Source organism: Aegilops tauschii, chromosome 3 (genome assembly GCF_002575655.3).
Source record: "Aegilops tauschii subsp. strangulata cultivar AL8/78 chromosome 3, Aet v6.0, whole genome shotgun sequence".
Lineage (NCBI taxonomy): Eukaryota > Viridiplantae > Streptophyta > Magnoliopsida > Poales > Poaceae > Aegilops > Aegilops tauschii.
This window is the reverse complement of record NC_053037.3, coordinates 94,170,006-94,189,524: the sequence shown is the minus strand read 5'-3', so window position 1 is coordinate 94,189,524 and position 19,519 is coordinate 94,170,006.

The window sequence follows — 19,519 nt, the reverse complement described above, 5'->3', positions numbered from 1 at the left end:
CAAGAATAAGAAGGACCATGCCAAACATTTGTGATTGGTGCTCGACAAGCTCAGATTGTATCAATTCTATGCGAAGTTTTCCAAATGTGAGTTTTGGCTTGATGAAGTTATTTACCTTGGTCATATCATCTCTGCCAAGGGCATCGCTGTTAATCCTGAGAAGGTGTCTGCAGTTGTGAATTGGGAACCTCCTCAGAATGTCAAGCAGCTCCGTAGTTTTCTTGGGCTTGCAAGCTACTGCCGAAGATTCGTTGAGAATTTCTCTAAGATTGCAAAGCCTCTTTCCAACCTCCTCCAGAAGCATGTGAAGTATGTTTGGACTCCTGAGTGTGACGTTGCTTTCAACACTATCAAAGAGAAACTTGTCACAACTCCTGTCTTAACTCCTCCTGACGAATCCAAGCCATTCGAAGTTTTCTGTGATGCTTCTCTTCAAGGTCTCGGTGCTGTGTTAATGCAAGAGAAGAAAGTTGTGGCCTATACCTCTCATCAGTTGAAGCCCAACGAAAAGAACTGCCCCACTCACGATCTTGAGTTGGCGGCAGTTGTCCATGCGTTAATAACATGGAGTCATCTCTTGTTGGGAAGGAAAGTGGACATATTCACCGATCACAAGAGTCTCAAGTACATCTTCACTCAACCCAACCTCAACCTCAGGCAAACTCGATGGGTCGAAATGATTCAAGAGTACAATCCAAGTATTGAATATACTCCAGGCAAGGCCAATGTGATTGCAGATGCTTTGAGCAGGAAGGCTTATTGAAACAGCTTAATTCTCAAGCCATTTCAACCGGATCTTTGTTAAGCTTTCCGCAAACTGAATCTCCAAGTTGTTCCTCAAGGCTTTCTCGCCAACCTCCTAGTCTCTCCTACTTTGGAAGATCAAATTCGTGAGGCACAACTTCTAGATGCCATGGTGAAAAAGGTGAAACGTGGTATCGACAAGGGCATTTCCAAATACAAGTGCTTCCACATAGATGACAAAGATACTCTTTTCTTCGAGGATCGAATTGTGGTTCCTAAAGGCGATCTGAGAAAAGTCATTATGAACGGGGCACACAATTCCCTTCTATCCATTCATCCTAGAAGTACGAAGATGTACCATGACCTCAAGTAGTCGTATTGGTGGACTCGAATGAAGCAAGAGATTGCTCAATTCGTGAATGAATGTGATGTCTGCCGAAGGGTGAAAGCAGAACACCAACTACCAGCTGGTCTCCTCCAACCTCATGCTATTCTAGAATGGAAGTTTGATCATATCGAAATGGACTTCGTGACTGGATTTCCCAAGTCCAAGCGCGGAAATGATGCTATCTTCGTTGTCATCGACAAGCTTACAAAAGTGGCTCATTTCCTTCCAATCAAAGAATCTCTCACAACAGCTCAGTTGGCAGAGCTATACACCTCCAGGATTGTCTCCTTGCACGGCATTCCACAATTGATTTCTTCAGATCGTGGAAGCATTTTTTACTTCTAAGTTCTGGGACTCCTTCCAGAAGGCCATGGGCACCAACATTCGCTTCAGCACAGCTTTCCATCCTCAAACTAGTGGACAAGTCGAGCGAGTCAATCAAATCCTTGAAGATATGCTCAGGGCTTGTGTCATCTCTTCTCCTACAACAACAGCTTCCAAGCAAGTTCGGGCAAGGCCCCATTCGAGATTCTATATGGCGGGAAGTGCCGTACTCCTCTCAATTGGTCCGAGATAGGTGAACGCCAACTTCTTGGCAACGACTTGATCACAGAAGCCGAAGAAATGTGCAAAGTCATTCGTGAGAATCTCAAAGCCGCGCAGTCGCGCCAGAAGAGCTATTATGATGACAAGCACCGTGATGTGGCTTTTGAAATCGGAGACCATGTCTACCTCCGCGTCTCTCCAATGAAAGGCACTCGTCGCTTCGTTATCAAAGGGAAGCTTGCCCCTAGATACGTGGGTCCCTTCAAGATCATTGGAAAAAGAGGCGACCTCGCCTATCAACTTGAGCTTCCCTCCAACTTCGCGAATGTGCACGATGTGTTTCACGTGTCACAGCTTCGCAAGTGCTTCAAGACACCTAAGCGCACCATCAACTTCGAAGATATTGACCTCCAAGAAGATCTCTCTTATCATGAGCACCCCATTGCTATTCTTGAAGAAACTGAGCGCAAGACTCGCAACAAGTCAATCAAATTCCTGAAAGTGAAGTGGTCACACCATTCCGACCGAGAAGCCACCTAGGAGCGCGAGAACCACCTCCGTTCCGAATATCCGGAGTTCTTTCAGTCCTAGATCTCGGGACGAGATCCTCTCGTAGTGGTGGAGTGTTGTAACACCCCGGATGTGACTTTCCATATTTGTAACTCCAACTCTTGCCATTTTCGGCTATGTGTTATGATATTCCCTTCGTGCTCGGGTTTTGTCTTCATTTTGTTTTTGTTAATGTCATGCATATCATATCATATCATGTCATCATGTGCATCTCATTTGCATACGTGTTCGTCTCATGCATCCGAGCATTTTCCCCGTTGTCCATTTTGCAATCCGACACTCCCACATGCACGGGCGCACCCCTCTTGTCTCTTTTCGTGAGCGGGTGTTAAACATTCTTGGAATGGACCATGTCTTGCCAAGTGGCCTTGGTACACCACCGGTAGACCACCTGTCAAGTTTCGTTCCATTTGGAGGTCGTTTGATGTTCCAACGATTAACTGGGTAACCGCAAAGGCCTTTTGTGTGTTGCAGCCCAACACCCCTTCAAAACAGCCCAATAACCCATCTAAACCCCCTCCATGCTCTCCGCCGTTGCATCACGATCGTGTGGGTGAAAACTACACCTCATTTGGAGTCTCCTAGCTCCCTCTACCTATAAATATGTGCATCTCCCCCCAAATCCCGGGTCCCAAAACCCTAGCCCCGCTCCCTCTCCGCCGCCGGACACGTCCGGTCCGCGCCGGACAGGAGCCGCCGCCACCCACGGCCAATTGGAGGCCGCCACGTGGCGCCCCGGCCACCCGCGCCGCCGCTAGCCCGCCGGGCCCGAGGCCGGCCCTCCCCGAGCCCATCGCCGCCCCGCGCCTCCGCGCGGCTCCCGCGTCGGCCCGCCGCCCGAGCGCCGCGCCTCCGCGCGCCTCCCGCGTCGGCCCGCCGCGCCGTCCTCCGCCGTGACGCCGGTCGGCAGCGCCGCCCCGGTCGCCGCCCCCACGCTGCCGGCCCCCGTCGCCCCCTCGCCGTCCGGCGACCGCGCCCGGCCGGATCCGACCCCGTCCCGCCGGTGCCTCCCCCGACGATCTCCGGCCACCGTCCCCGACGATCTCCGGTGAGCCGCCGCCTGCCTCGAACCGCGCGCCAGATCCAGATCTGAAAACGAGGTTGACCCCCGAAATTCCTCCAAGTCCCGAAATTCTCACATTATGTTGCCCTGTTTATCACATCATATCTCCTTGCATATTGCTGTGTTTCATGCGCATGATATATCAAAATGTTCATCAGGAGATGCTCTTCATTTTGTTGCATTGTGCCATGTTTGTTTGTGTCCATTTTGATGCCTAAATCATTGTTGCAAAAGTGCTATATGATGTTTACTGCTGTTACTCACCAGATTATGATGTTTTGTCATTTTTGTTGCATTTGATGTGTGCATCTTATGAGCATGAGCTCTACATGTGTTTTGAACTATGCCATGTCTTCTATACAGAGGTGCTTGCCATGTATTTTTGTGATCTATGTGGTGACTAGGACGAGCATGTAAACTAGGCTTCGTGATGTTGCTATTTTCAGGGACTTAGGATTTTGCTAAGTCCTTTTCCTGCTGTTATTTTGATGCCATGTAAACTTGATGCTACAGTGAGATCCATGCTTATTTTGAGATACTTCAGTAAGGATGGTTTGAACATATGGTTATTGTTGAGGATATAACCCTTAGAGTCACCCGCCAGGAGGGGCCGGGTTACTCATAATGGTCATCACGCGAAGCCCAGTACCGAGCTCGAAGACGGCGGGTCAATGATGGGCCTAAGACCCGGAGATGGCTTAAGGCCCGTAGTGATAAACCGCCGTATGGCAAGACTTGTAGTGTAAGGCAAGAATAGTTGAGAGTCCGAGCCGGACACTCTTATGAGCCGGCCGGGACTCTGAGAGCCGCTGGGCGTCAACCTCTCTATATAAAGGGACGACCTGGCGGCGGTTTAAGGACAAGTAAGATCTCGTCGAGAGCCAGGCATAGCAATTAAGCCCCTGGTCATCGAAACCCTAATCAATACCACCTCAAATGGACGTAGGCTTTTACCTTCACCGTAAGGGGCCGAACCAGTATAACCCTCGTGTTCCTTGTCCCGTTTAACCCCTTTAAGCTTCCTAGCTGCGATGGCTCCACGACTAAGTCCTTGCACGAGGACATCTGCCGTGACAATTCCACGACAGTTGGCGCCCACCGTGGGGCCAGCGCACGGTGGATTTGAGTTCTTGAAGGGCAGCTTCGAAGGGCTCAAGGGATACGCTGTGGGCCAGATGACCAAGAGTCGTCGCGGCAAGCTCTACATCGACGATACAAATTGGGGCTTCGACGCCGGCTCAATTGAGTACGGGCACCGGGTCCCCTTCGGCGGAATTCATGTCTTCATTCGCAAGATTGGTGAGCCAGGCCCTGAGCCGGATCTCTGCGCCGATCTTATCGAGACGGCTCAGCGCGCATGACCCGCCCGGGCCCTACCTGCCTCTAAGCATGCTTTTGTGGGATGTGTTCATGGAGGACTCTCTGATGGATCTGGATCTGGTGATGAGTCGGCCGCCGGCTCTGACGGCGAGTCGTCTACGGATGAGTCAAACTCGTTGTATCAACTTCAAGATGGCAGGCTCAGGGGTTGTTCCGATGGCGACAGCATTCCGGACCCCTTTGAACCGCCGAGCCGGGTTGGAATCTTCATGGCCGGCGCGCAACCTGTTCAAAACCCCGCCTCCGGGTCAGGAAGCCCGGTGCCTTCGCCGGCTCGGGTGCTGATGGATCTTACAGATAAGATGACGGTCCTGTTGACCGCTACGGTAGCTCCGGTGGATCAAGTTCAACATGACGCGGAGGTGGCACAGTTAAAGTTGGATCTAGCAAAGGCCAAGGAGGATCTGGCGGCGGAGGGGATCAGGATGGCTACAGAGAGGGCGGCTCTCGACGCCCAGACTCAGCTGATTCAGGCACAGTCCTTCCGGCTCACGATGGATCAAAACACATCCAATGAGGTCATGAGAAGGAGGCATCAAAAGGCCCAATCTCGACTCCCTCCGGTTTACGATCCTCGAAACCTCTTCAACACGCCAGGTGCAGGGTCTAGTAACCCGCCGGAGATCATAGTGCCCGGGGCTGGGACACCAATTCAGCCCCAAGTAATGGGACCGCCCCGGGTGAACCCTGCCCCGCCTCAGTATGTGACAATACCGCCGGGTCATTATGCCAACCCGTTGGAAAACATGGTCGCTGTGGCGGCACGGCTGGCGGCTCTCCCAGTCGATGGTGACTCTCCAACGGCGGTTGAAACCCGCCGGGTCAGGCAGCTCCTTCAGACAGCTCTGGCGCAGCAAGAGGCGTACTCTTACAGCCGGGACAGGATCCATTCAACCCCTCGTCCAGGCCGGAGCCCGAGTTATAGCAGACACATGGTTTCAGCGACCGACTCAAGTAACGTCCGACGCCATGACTTGCCACCTGGCCATGGCCCGGCTCATAACGGAGCCTTTCACGCAACAGACCAAGACAGAGCACGGCAAGAGGCGGAGCAGGTGCCTCAATTGACGGCTTACCAGACACCCCCGGCTTATCCGACGGCTTCCGTCAATGTGGGTATCCCTACGAGGACTAGAGGTGTCCCTTGTTTAGTGCCGGCTCTCCGCAATGAACGTCTACCCAAGGACTTCAAAGGGCCTAGGAAGGTGCCTAATTACACGGCTGATTTACAACCCGGAGCCTGGATTGAGAGTTACGAGATGGCCATGGAATTGCTAGAGGTCAGCGAAGCGGCGATGGCCAAGTACTTCACCATGATGTTAGATGGGACTGCTCGCACTTGGTTGAAAGGGCTGCCGCCGAATTCTATCGGGTCTTGGGCTGAGCTGAAAGCCCGGTTCATCCAAAACTTTAAAGATACCTGTAGGCAGTCTATGTCAATTGTGGATTTGACTAACTGTAAACAGCAGGAGGGTGAGTCTATGACACATTGGGTTCGCCGGGTCAAAGAGATAATACATTCATCTGATAAGATGGATGCCGGCTCTGCAGTCTTGATGTTGGAGCAGAATTGTCGTTTCCTGCCCCTGAAGATGAATCTCGGGCGGCTCAAGCGCGACTGCAATGATATGGGTACGCTGATGGCGGCTCTCATCAAGTACGCCGACTCTGATAGTACCAAGGACCCCGCGTCAGATGATGAAAGGACAGGGAAGGGAAAGAAGAACGGCAATGGCAAGGGTCCTCAGCATAACCCGGCAAATCAAGGAGGTAACAAGCGTAAGGCTGATGGCGGCATGGAGTCTGTGGCCAATGCCAGCTCACAGGGTAACAACCAGCGACGTAAAGGGAGGCCACCTCCCCGAGCCGGCGGTTCAGGCCCAACGCTTGAGCAATTATTGAATGAGCCTTGTCCAAGGCATGGCTCCAGGGAGAAGCCAGCTACTCATCTATGGAAAGATTGTGCAATCATGAAGGCCTTTAAGAATTCCAACGCTTTTAATGGCAACAATGGCCCGGGCGGCGGCTCAGGCGCCGGCGGCTTTCATGGCCCGGGCGGCGGCTCAAATTCCAATCCTCAGAATGTTCAAGGGGGCTTTAATCAGCAGTCCGGCCAGGGTCATCAACAGCAACAGGGGGGATACCAGACCAATCCAAAGCAGCTCAATGGTGGACAGTACCATGTGTTTACCACCAGTCTGTGTAAGCGAGATCAGAAGCTTCACAAGAGGGCTGTGAATGCTGTTGAGCCGGCGGTTCCACGCTATTTAAGATGGTCTGAGCAGCCTATTGTGTGGAGTAGGGAGGATCACCCTCCCCGGGTTGATAATCCGGGTCACTTGGCCCTGGTGGTGGCTCCTCAGGTGGGAGGATATAAGTTCACTAAGGTGCTCATGGACGGAGGCAGCAGCATCAACATCCTCTATTATGAGACCTTCCGTCGTATGGGGTTGATTGATAAGAACCTCAGCCAGTCCAATACTGTTTTCCATGGCGTGGTGCCTGGTAAGTCGGCTTATCCAGTTGGTAAGATCGAATTGGAAGTGGCCTTTGGAGATGAGTACAACTACAGGATGGAAAAATTGACCTTTGAGGTGGCCAAGATAAGAAGTCCGTATCATGCCATATTTGGGCGGCCGGCTTACGCCAAGTTCATGGCACGGCTGTGTTACATATACCTACAGCTCAAGATGCCGGGTCACAATGGGACCATTACGGTTCATGGTAGCCGAAAGATAGCCTTGGAATGCGAGGAAGGTGACGCGGCTTATGCAGAATCTGTTTGTGCAACAGAGGAGCTGAAGTTTTACAAGGATAATGTTGACCCAACAGATATGACATCTCTAAAAAAGCCGACCACGGAGCATGAGCCGGCAATGAAATTTAAGTCAGCTGATGAGACTAAACTTGTTGATTTCATTCCAGGTGACTCATCTCAGCAGTTTAGTATCAGTGCCAATTTGGATCCAAAATAGGAAAGCGCGCTCATCGAGTTCATCCGTGAGAACAGGGACATCTTTGCATGGAAACCTTCTGACATGCCAGGTGTACCTAGAGAACTCGCTGAGCACACTCTCAATATTGATCCGAAATTTAAGCCGGTCAGGCAATTCCTTCGGCGGTTTAATGAAGAGAGGCGAAAAGCCATTGGTGAAGAGGTGGCCCTGCTCTTGGCGGTCGGGTTTATTGTCGAAGCCTTTCATCCAGAATGGTTAGCTAACCCGGTGCTCATGCTCAAGAAGAATGGCACCTGGCGGATGTGTGTGGACTACACAGACTTAAACAAGGCGTGTTCGGCTGATCCTTTTGCCCTTCCCCGTATTGATCAAATCATTGATGCTACGGCGGGTTGCGAGCGCTTAAGTTTCTTGGATGCTTATTATGGATACCATCAGATTAAAATGGCAGTTAAGGACCAGGAGAAGACGGCGTTCATCACTCCCTTTGGAGCCTTCTGTTATGTGTCTATGCCTTTTAGACTCAAGAGTGCACAGGCGACTTACCAGCGTTGTGTGCAGAATTGTCTTCATAACCAGATTGGGCGCAATGTTCACGCCTATGTGGATGATATCGTGGTTAAGTCCAGGGAGAAGGAGACCCTGGTAGATGACCTTAGAGAAACCTTTGATAATCTCCGGGTTTACAAGATGATGCTTAACCCAGCCAAGTGTGTTTTTGGTGTTCCTGCAGGCAAGCTCTTGGGTTTCCTGGTTTCTAACAGAGGCATTGAAGCTAACCCGGAAAAAATCAAGGCAATCACCTCTCTGGCTAAGCCGGCGTGTATAAACGACGTCCAGCGCCTGGCGGGTCGTATCGCTGCTTTAAGCCGGTTTATAAGCCGTTTGGGTGAGAAGGTCATGCCGCTGTACCAGTTGATGAGGAAAACTGATGACTTTATCTGGAATGATGCTGCTAATTATGCTTTTGAGGATTTGAAGAGACAGCTGGCCGAGCCCCCAGTCCTCGTTGCTCCGGTCGACAAGGAGCCCTTATTACTGTATGTAGCTGCTAACACACGAGCCGTCAGTGTGGTTGTGGTGGTGGAGCGCAAGGAAGAGGGTAAGGAATATCCGGTTTAGCGGCCAGTTTATTACGTCAGTGAAGTGCTCATCGAGTCCAAACAGCGGTATCCACATTGGCAGAAGCTTGTTCATGGTGTATTCATGGCAAGCCAGAAGCTTAAGCACTATTTTCAGGGTCACCCCATCACTGTGGTTAGTTCTGCTCCCCTTGGAGATATCATCCAAAACAGAGAAGCCACAGGGAGAGTGGCTAAGTGGGCTATAGAACTTGGGCCTCATGGTCTGAAATACGTGCCACGCACTGCTGTTAAATCTCAAGCTTTGGTGGATTTCATCAACGATTGGACAGAGCTACAGGTGCCTGAAGAAAAGCCGGATAATACATATTGGACTATTCACTTTGATGGGTCTAGGCAATTGGAGGGCTCGGGGGCTGGAGTTGTATTGGCTTCCCCTAAAGGTGACAAGTTTCATTATGTGCTACGGTTGATGTTTCCTTGTACTAACAATGCGGCTGAGTACGAGGCCTTGCTCCATGGTCTTCGGATGGCTAAGGAGATGAGCTTGAGCCGGGTAAGATGCTTCGGTGACTCAGACTTAGTGGCTCAACAAGTATCAGGCAAGTGGGACTCCAAGGACCCTCTCATGGCGGCTTATCGCCGTGAAGTTGATGCCATTGCTGGACACTTTCAGGGTTACCAAGTAGAGCACATCGATCGCAGGAAGAACGAAGCGGTTGATGCATTAAGCCGGCTAGGCTCTCAGCGAAAGCCGGTGCCGCCTAATACTTTCTTGGACATCCTGCACAACCCTTCTCCCAAGTTACCTACAGAAGAAGACTTGGCTGTCCCTGACCCGGAGGCACAGTTGGTGGCGGCTCTCCACATCACCCCAGACTGGACAGTACCATACTTGGCATACATGACCTGGGGAGATGTGCCTGAGGACGAAACTCTGGCCAGACAAATAACCCGGCGGTCTAAGTCAGTGGTCGTCATCAATGGTGAGCTGCATCGCCGCAGTGTTACTGGAACGTTCCAGCGTTGTGTTTCCCTTGAGGAGGGTCAAGACATCTTACGTGAGATTCACGAAGGGGATTGTGGCCATCATGCCGGCTCAAAATCCCTTGTGGCCAAGGCTTTTCGTCATGGTTTTTATTCGCTGATGGCTCATGCTGATGCGGAGGACTTGGTCAGTAAATGTGATGGTTGCCAGAGGTTCTCGCGACGGGCTCATGTGCCGGCTCAGGAGCTGAGGATGATTCCAATTACTTGGCCATTTGCGGTCTGGGGGCTTGATATGGTTGGGCCTTTTAAAAGGTCCAAGGATAAGAAGACCCACCTCTTGGTGGCAGTTGACAAATTCACAAAGTGGGTTGAAGCAGAGCCAGTTAGCAAGTGTGACGCAGCCACGGCGGTTCAGTTCATGAAACGGGTGATATTTCGCTTTGGCTTTCCACACAGCATTATAACTGACAATGGTACCAATCTGTCTAAAGGTGCCATGGAGGAGTTTTGTCAACGAGAGCATATTCGACTTGATGGTTCATCAGTGGCTCATCCTCAATCCAATGGTCAAGCTGAGAGAGCTAATCAGGAGATCTTGAAGGGCATTAAGCCCCGGCTTTTAGTCCCTTTGCAACGGACGCCGGGTTGTTGGGTGGAGGAGTTACCCTCCGTGTTATGGAGCATCAATACTACTCCTAACAGGTCTACGGGTTACACGCCTTTCTTCATGGTTTATGGAGCGGAAGCAGTCCTCCCTAGTGACATCCGTCATGACTCGCCTCGCGTGGCGGCTTATGTTGAGGCGGATAATGAACAGGCGCGCCAAGATGCTCTTGACTTGTTGGACGAACAGCGTGACGTGGCAGCAGCTCACTCAGCGATTTACCAACAAGACCTGCGCCGTTATCACAGTCGCCGGGTTAAGTCCCGGGTCTTCCAGGAAGGTGACCTGGTGCTCCGGCTCATCCAAGATCAAACAGATGCACACAAGCTATCCCCGCCTTGGGAAGGGCCCTTTGTGGTCAGCAAGAACTTGCACAACGGGTCATACTACCTTATTGACATTCGGGATCATAAAGATTCACGCAAGTTGGAGGAGGAGACCCGTCGGCCGTGGAACATAGCTCAGCTTCGGCCTTATTACACTTGAGCCACCGGCTCTCATAATGTACATATCTCTATAGCCATGTATATATTATGTTAAATAATAAAGCAGGACCTCTGTCCTTTTCTCCTCCAAAGATAAACATGTTATTTCCATTACAACATCACATGGTCACTTGGAGGTGGATCCGGCTTATGATCGTATTCGAATCTAGCTGTAAACAATATAATCAGCTGGGGGCTTCCTGTTCAAACATAGGTCGTATTCGAACCAAAGAGAACATAGCTGTCGATACCCATTTGATTGGCAAAGTGCCGAGCTCATTGGGGAGTTTTCTTTGATCATATTTGAATCATAGCTCAACCCCCTTTGGAACTGACGTGGATCGTATTCAAATCAGCGTCGTTAAACAACTCTTAAAGTCAATTGGGGGCTTCCTGTTCAAACATGGGTCGTATTCGAACCAAAGAGAGCATAGCTGTCGGTACCCTCTTGATTGGCATCGCCAAAGCCACTGGGGGCTATATGATCGCATTCGAATCTTAGCTTAACCCCTTTGGGACGGTTCTCTAGTCGTATTCGAACCGGAAGCCCCTAAGTTTTTGATCTTCTGACTTACAACAAGTTCTGTGGGTCACATCAACAGTGTGCAAGGGCGGTTTTTCCTTTGCCGACTTACTTTTGATTCACAATGTTGATAACATCCAGTAAGTATTCTTGACGCTGGTAAACCGGAGTTGAGATCTTCACCTCATTATTCGGGTTACATAAGCTGGAACTATGCTTGAAGGCTCGTGAGTATGCCATTATGGTTACATCGAAGATATAATTGAGGGCCAGTTTTTGGTGATTTTTAATTCATATCCCGGGTTATATATGTAAGGTCTATGGTTCTCAGTGCGGTAAGCCGTCTAGAGACTTGTGACTTATTTTTTCTATGCAGGATGATCAATTATGACCCGGAGGAATATAAGGAAGCAACTTCAATGGAGCTAAGCATTCAACATGTGCACGATGGCACGACAAGGTTAACATGTTTGTCCTACTCTATTACAACACTCCCCGAGTCCAAAAGGTGAAGCATTAATTTAAAGGCGTAACCGTGGGCCGCCTAAGAGTCAAGATGCTTGCTGGGTTGAAGCTTCCGGCTCATCCCTCTCCGCTCCTCCGGCTGTTCCCATGACCTGGAAGGTTGACGATTTCCAGTCAATGCCGCTCAAAGCTTCAAATTGAGCCTCCTCGTCAATTAACCCGTCCGGGTCAATTTCTGGGGCAAAGGTGTGCTTACGAGTCGGCGGGACCAAGCTGATGGCTTCATAACACGGAGTGGGGATCCTCTGATTCTCTGCATCGTAGCCTGGCTGGTACTTGGTAAGGTTGGTGTCATTCCCAATCAGGGTGGCCACCAGGCGCACGATCTTCACACAGGCGGCAAAGTCTTTCTGGTCGAAGGGGGTGCCGTCTTCCTTCAGGCTGGGGTATCCAAGTGCGATGTCAGCCGGGTCTAGCTCCGGAAGGAAAGCCTTGGCCCGGCTCAGAGCAGCTATGGCTCCAGCTCTTGTAGAGGCCCGTCGCAGCTCTTGGAAACGCTGAGGAAGAATGGCAAGCCGGCGAAGTACGTCCGCCAGGTGAGTCGGAACCTCATTGGATAGGGCCACAACGGCCAAGGCGCGCTGTGACCCGGTGTAGAGTTGCTCCACCAAAGTGTACACGGCCTTTAGCTTGGTCAGCACATTTTGATTGAGGTTGGCGCTTTTAGGACCTGTTTTACAACGTCAGGTAAGCCGCTCGCAATGATGGGACTTATGAGACAGAGAATGTAAACTTTTTGAAAGTCTGCAGAATGACTTACCGAAGATTGCGGCGACCATCTGTGACACATGGCGCTTTAAGCCGGAGAGTTCGGCGGTTCTCTCCGTCAGAGCCGCCTCCGCCTGTTCGGCCCGGCTGACCAGAGCAGCCTTCTCTTCGGCCCAAGTCTTCCTTTCGGTTTCAAACTTCTTCTTCAGCTTCTCTTGAGCAGCAACACTGGACTCAAATTTAGCGTTGGCCTTCCGGGTCTCAGTTTCCTGAGTCTTCAGGCGGTTCTTCAGCTCAGAGATATCAGCCTCAAATTTCTTGCAAGCAGCCTGTACAATTTCCGGTTTATAGCATGAATAATTATTATACAACTTTAAAGTCCCAAGCACTTTCCAAGCAAAGACACTTGGCACTTGGGGGCTAATGTGTGCTGAAAGGTTCTATCTACAAATTGCCGGTTCATGAAAGTAAGCCGGAAGTTAAGTCTACAACATATTCTATCATAAGTAGTAGACTTGGGGGCTAGTATGGTAAAGATGACTATGCAGTAAGCAAGAGAGTGGTACCTCAGACTTCTGCTGTATCTGCTTCACCATGTCAATCTCCAGGTCCCGGCTGTTGTGCACCTGATTGACATAGCCGGAGATGATATCTCCAATGCTCAAGTTAGCGTAGTTGGTGATGTCCAGCTTGGCCCTGCGGCGCTCTAGCAACTCTTCCTTGGCAGAGCACTTAGCCAGCGCAGTGGGTCTCCCCGGCTCGACAAACTCCGTCCGGGTGATTACCACGTCCGGGTCATCGGCCGGCTGAGCCGGGCTGGAGATGTCCGGATTGGTAGAAGTCTTTATGACCGGCTCGTCGGTTGGAGCGGTGGCTTCAGGAGCAGAGGCAGCTGGCGGCTCTTGAGCTGAAACCTCCGGCTCAGTCAAGACCGGTTCTTCGACTGGTTTATTCTTCTTCGCCCTCTTGCTGAGCTTTGCCTGGGCACTGAAAGGACAAAAGGTTAGTACAAAAGCATGAGTAAAGATAAGCACAACTCAAGATGATCATCGTTACCCGGGTGCGGTCTTGAAAGCCGGCAGGTTAGATTGCATAGAATCACCAGAGGAAGGTGAAGTTTCCTGATAATTTGAATCAGAAGAATTGAGCGGTTGATGAGTAATGCCCGCCAAAGGATGAAAAGGATATAAGTTGGAGATAACCTCGGTCCGGCGCTTCCTTGATGCTTCAGGTAAGCCGGAGGAGAGGTCTAGATCCTTGTTGGTCCGGGCGCCGGCTCTCATGAATCTGTTGCTTCAAAAGAAATTGAGGATCTTGATAAGCTAAAGGATGTGAAAATCTTACTTTCCGGGTTACTCTTCGGACTTTCAGCCTTGGCAAGGGCTCCGAGTCGGAGGAAAGTGTTGTTACCTCTTCAGTCACCGGGTTACTTGCTCCGGTGTCATCCTGCTGATGATCAGTATTGATAAGGTGGACAGGAATAAATAAGAAACAAAACAAGAGCCTACAGATTCAGGGGTTACCTCTGACTTGGAGCTGTCACTTAGCTGAAGCAGCTCTGAGGCAGAAGGCCTGCTTCCCTTCTTGCGGGGAGCGGCTCTCCTGGCGGCTTTCTTAGCCTTCCTGGCTTTTTTGGCCGCCTCATGGTCATATTTGACCTTCCAGAACTTGTCATTAACCTGAAACATACAGCAAAGATTTCTTAAGGTCCAGATGGAAACTATTAAAAAGAAAACCAAGGTGTTCAGGTCAAGTGGCTTATCGCCGGAGCCGGGTTAGCTTGGCAGAAGGGGTTCAGGCCGGTTCTCCAACAGTCGGCTAAGCTCTCATTCAGGAGAGACTTGGTCATGTCGTCCACAATGTCCTCAGGAAGATCGTTGGGGCTGTGCCGCAGAGGGTCATCCTTCCGGCCCGTGTAAGCACACATTAAGCCGGGGCGGCGGCTCAAGGGGATCACCCGCCAAGAGATCCAAACCCGGACCAGATCAATGCCGTTGAGGCCGTTTCGTAGGAGAGCCTTGATCTTATTGATGGTGGGGATCAGAGGTTGACGCTCAGCTTGAGAGAGTTTGTCTGGCAAAGGGTGATTTGGCTCCAGACGCAGGGCGCGAAAGCCGGGCAGAGGGCTCTCGTCAGCCGGAGAAGTGTCCTGGCAATGAAACCACGTCTGGTTCCAGTCCTTTGGATGGCTTGGCGGCTCAGCATAAGGAAAGAGGCAATCTCTCCGGCGTTGAATGGAGATTCCACCAAGTTCCAGGCTCGGCCCGTTGGCACACTCATTCTGGCGGTTCAGATAAAATAGCTCTCTAAAGAGCAGCAGGCTGGGCTCTTCTCCAAGATAGACTTCGCAGAATACTTGGAAGTTGCATATATTTGACACGGAATTGGGTCCTATGTCTTGCGGCCGCAGATCGAAGAAGTTCAGAACATCCCTAAAGAATTTTGAGCCGGGCGGTGCAAAGCCCCGGCTCATGTGATCAGCAAATATCACCACCTCACCATCTCTTGGTTGAGGTCTTTCCTCCGACAGGTCAGGGGCATGATAAGACATGATTTCCTTCTTGGGCAAGTAACCCGTCTTTACGAAATCAGCTAGAGTATCGTCGGTGACATTGGATCTCATCCAGTTGCACGTGATGGGTGCCTTGGGAGCTTTGGGAGGCATTGTGAAAGATGAAGCCTATGACAAAAGAAAAATGTCCGGTTCAATTATAAGCCGGTAGACGTCTACAGTTTAATACTCAAATGGCGGCTTATGAGAGGGGCCTAATGACATATGGTTAAGTGCATCGGGTTATCTAAGCCGCTGAAGGTATCGTGAGTAATTCAAATTGTCTACAGCTTTATCATAAATGAGCCGGAAATTTTACAGCGTGTGGCTTCTTTTAAGCAGGAAATGTGAGCCGCCATAGCTCAGCAGATGCAATTTTTGACTAAGTGTGGTGAGAACAAGTTTCACAGATCGCAGTAATTATTTTGGATCAAACGGTTGGCTAAAAGGAAAAATTTGTAGACCTAGAACAGACACAGAAAAAGTTCAAGGGTTTGAACAGAGCCTTTATGCAATGAAAGGGGATCTATGTACATTGGGAACGGGCGTGAAACAGCTACCGCAGCAGTTCTGTACAGTCTAAAGATCAAGAAAAGGTGGTAATAATGGAATCTATCAAGAGCTCGCGATGAACGGTGGCGAACACGGGAAGAACAGCAAAGAACCCTAATGCGGATCTACTTTATGGAGTGGCAAGGGCTTACGGGTGCTGGAGAGTTGCGGAGGTCGCCGCCGTTTCTCTGGTCACGTCAGATTGATGCAGCGGCCTGAGTCGGTGAAGACGAGGAGACCCGCGGCGGCGGCGGCGGCGGAGCTCGAGCGACAGTACAGTGGCGAGAGGAGGAAGACGATGGAGGTGACAAGTAACTGGAGCCTCATGGGCCGGGATATTTATAAGGTGAGGCTCATAAGTGGGTGCGAGAAACGAGGAGGCCACGGCGTGATTATCTCACCACAAAAACGCCTCGATTTTTGGGATGGCCTTTAAAGATAAGATCCGTTGAGAATATGGTGGGATAAAAAATGGACTTAATGGAAGATGATGTCATGGCGGGTTACCAGGAATCCAGAAGATGACGTCACGGCGGGTTATAACCTTCGCACGACCGTAAGCCGGAAGATCTTTTCTCTCAAAAGAATTGAAGATTGACATGAACCGGTTCAAATCAATCTGGGGCCTAATGTTGAGGATATAACCCTTAGATTCACCCGCCAGGAGGGGCCTGGTTACTCATAATGGTCATCACGCGAAGCCTAGTACCGAGCTCGAAGACGGCGGGTCAATGATGAGCCTAAGACCCGGAGATGGCTTAAGGCCCGTAGTAATAAACCGCCGTATGGCAAGACTTGTAGTGTAAGGCAAGAATAGTTGAGAGTCCGAGCCGGACACTCTTATGAGCCGGCCGGGACTCTAACAGCCGCTGGGGGTCAACCTCTCTATATAAAGGGACGACCCGGCGGCGGTTTAAGGACAAGTAAGATCTCGTCGAGAGCCAGGCATAGCAATTAAGCCCTTGGTCATTGAAACCCTAATCAATACCACCTCAACTGGACGTAGGCTTTTACCTTCACCGTAAGGGGCCGAACCAGTATAACCCTCGTGTTCCTTGTCCCGTTTAACCCCTTTAAGCTTCCTAGCTGCAATGGCTCCACGACTAAGTCCTTGCACGAGGACATCTGCCGTGACAATTCCACGACAGTTATGCTTTACCCATCCATGCCCCTGTTTGCAACAAATTTCAGCAGAAAGGTCACTATGCTAACAAGTGCTTCAACCAAAGGCGCCTTCCGCCTCCTCCTCTTGTGAGATCTTCCAGCAATGCAGTGGCCAAGCATAATCCCAAGTCTGCAAAGGTGAACATGATGAATGCAGCTCAAGCGGAGGAGTCTACTGATGTGATAATGGGTCATATCTCAGTTAATGATATTCCTGCAAAAGTTTTATTTGATACTGGTGCATCTATTTCTTTCATATCAAGACCTTTTGCATCCATGAACAATTTGCATACTATCGATCTGCCTAAGCCGATAGCGGTTTCCTCTCCGGGCTTGTTCATGAATACCAAAATGATGGCTCCAGATGTTTCTATCAAGATGGGCAACTATAAATTTTTATCTTCTCCAATGGTACTTGGCGACTCTGATATTGATCTAATTCTCGGGATGGACTGGCTTTCTAAGCACAAGGCTCAACTTGATTGTGCTGCCAGGGAAATCCAATTGACACACTCTTCTGAGGATGTGATCATCTATGCCGCTCGTGATGAGACCATTCGGTTATTCTCTCTCAATGAGAAGGGCGAGCTAGACGCAATCTCTCAAATTCCAGTCGTTTGTGAGTACCAAGATGTCTTTCCAGAAGAGCTTCCGGGTATGCCTCCTCACCGACCAGTCGAGTTCGTTATCGATCTTGAGCCTGGCACGGAACCCGTTTGCAAGCGTCCTTACAAGCTTGGACCCAAGGAGCTGTAAGAATTGAAGAAACAGCTCGATGAACAAGAGCGTCTGGGTTTGATCAGACCGAGTTCATCTCCATGGGGTTGTGGAGTTCTTTTTGTCCAGAAGAAGGATGGCACGGACCGACTTTGTGTCGACTACCGTCCATTGAACAAGAAGACAATCAAGAACAAGTATCCACTTCCCAACATCAATGAGCTATTTGAGCAACTTAAAGGTGCAAAAGTATTCTCCAAGCTTGACCTTCGTATGGGTTATCATCAGATTCGCATTCGTGAACAAGATATTCCCAAGACAGCATTCAGAACAAGCTTTGGTTCTTATGAATATACTGTCATGTCTTTCGGCCTTGTCAATGCTCCTCCAACATTCTCTCGAATGATGAACTTCATCTTCAACCCCTACACCAATGAATTCTTCTTGGTGTATCTCGATGATATCTTGGTCTTCTCCAAGAATAAGAAGGACCATGCCAAACATTTGCGATTGGTGCTCGACAAGCTCAGATTGTATCAATTCTATGCGAAGTTTTCCAAATGTGAGTTTTGGCTTGATGAAGTTATTTACCTTGGTCATATCATCTCTGCCAAGGGCATCGCTGTTAATCCCGAGAAGGTGTCTGCAGTTGTGAATTGGGAACCTCCTCAGAATGTCAAGCAGCTCTGCAGTTTTCTTGGGCTTGCAAGCTATTGCCGAAGATTCGTTGAGAATTTCTCTAAGATAGCAAAGCCTCTTTCCAACCTCCTCCAGAAGCTTGTGAAGTATGTCTGGACTCCTGAGTGTGACGTTGCTTTCAACACTCTCAAAGAGAAACTTGTCACAGCTCCTGTCTTAACTCCTCCTGACGAATCCAAGCCATTCGAAGTTTTCTGTGATGCTTCTCTTCAAGGTCTCGGTGCTGTGTTAATGCAAGAGAAGAAAGTTGTGGCCTATACCTCTCGTCAGTTGAAGCCCAACGAAAAGAACTACCCCACTCACGATCTTGAGTTGGCGGCAGTTGTCCATGCGTTAATAACATGGAGACATCTCTTGTTGGGAAGGAAAGTGGACATATTCACCGATCACAAGAGTCTCAAGTACATCTTCACTCAGCCCAACCTCAACCTCAGGCAAACTCGATGGGTCGAAATGATTCAAGAGTACAATCCAAGTATTGAATATACTCCAGGCAAGGCCAATGTGATTGCAGATGCTTTGAGCAGAAAGGCTTATTGCAACAGCTTAATTCTCAAGCCATTTCAACCGGATCTTTGTTAAGCTTTCCGCAAACTGAATCTCCAAGTTGTTCCACAAGGCTTTCTTGCCAACCTCCTAGTCTCTCCTACTTTGGAAGATCAAATTCGTGAGGCACAACTTCTGGATGCCATGGTGAAAAAGGTGAAACGTGGTATCGACAAGGGCATTTCCAAATACAAGTGCTTCCACATAGATGACAAAGATACTCTTTTCTTCGAGGATCGAATTGTGGTTCCTAAAGGCGATCTGAGAAAAGTCATTATGAACGAGGCACACAATTCCCTTCTATCCATTCATCCTGGAAGTATGAAGATGTACCATGACCTCAAGTAGTCGTATTGGTGGACTCGAATGAAGCAAGAGATTGCTCAATTTGTGAATGAATGTGATGTCTGCCGAAGGGTGAAAGCAGAACACCAACGACCAGCTAGTCTCCTCCAACCTCTTGCTATTCCAGAATGGAAGTTTGATCATATCGAAATGGACTTCGTGACTGGATTTCCCAAGTCCAAGGGCGGAAATGATGCTATCTTCGTTGTCATCGACAAGCTTACAAAAGTGGCTCATTTCCTTCCAATCAAAGAATCTCTCACAGCAGCTCAGTTGGCAGAGCTATACACCTCCAGGATTGTCTCCTTGCACGGCATTCC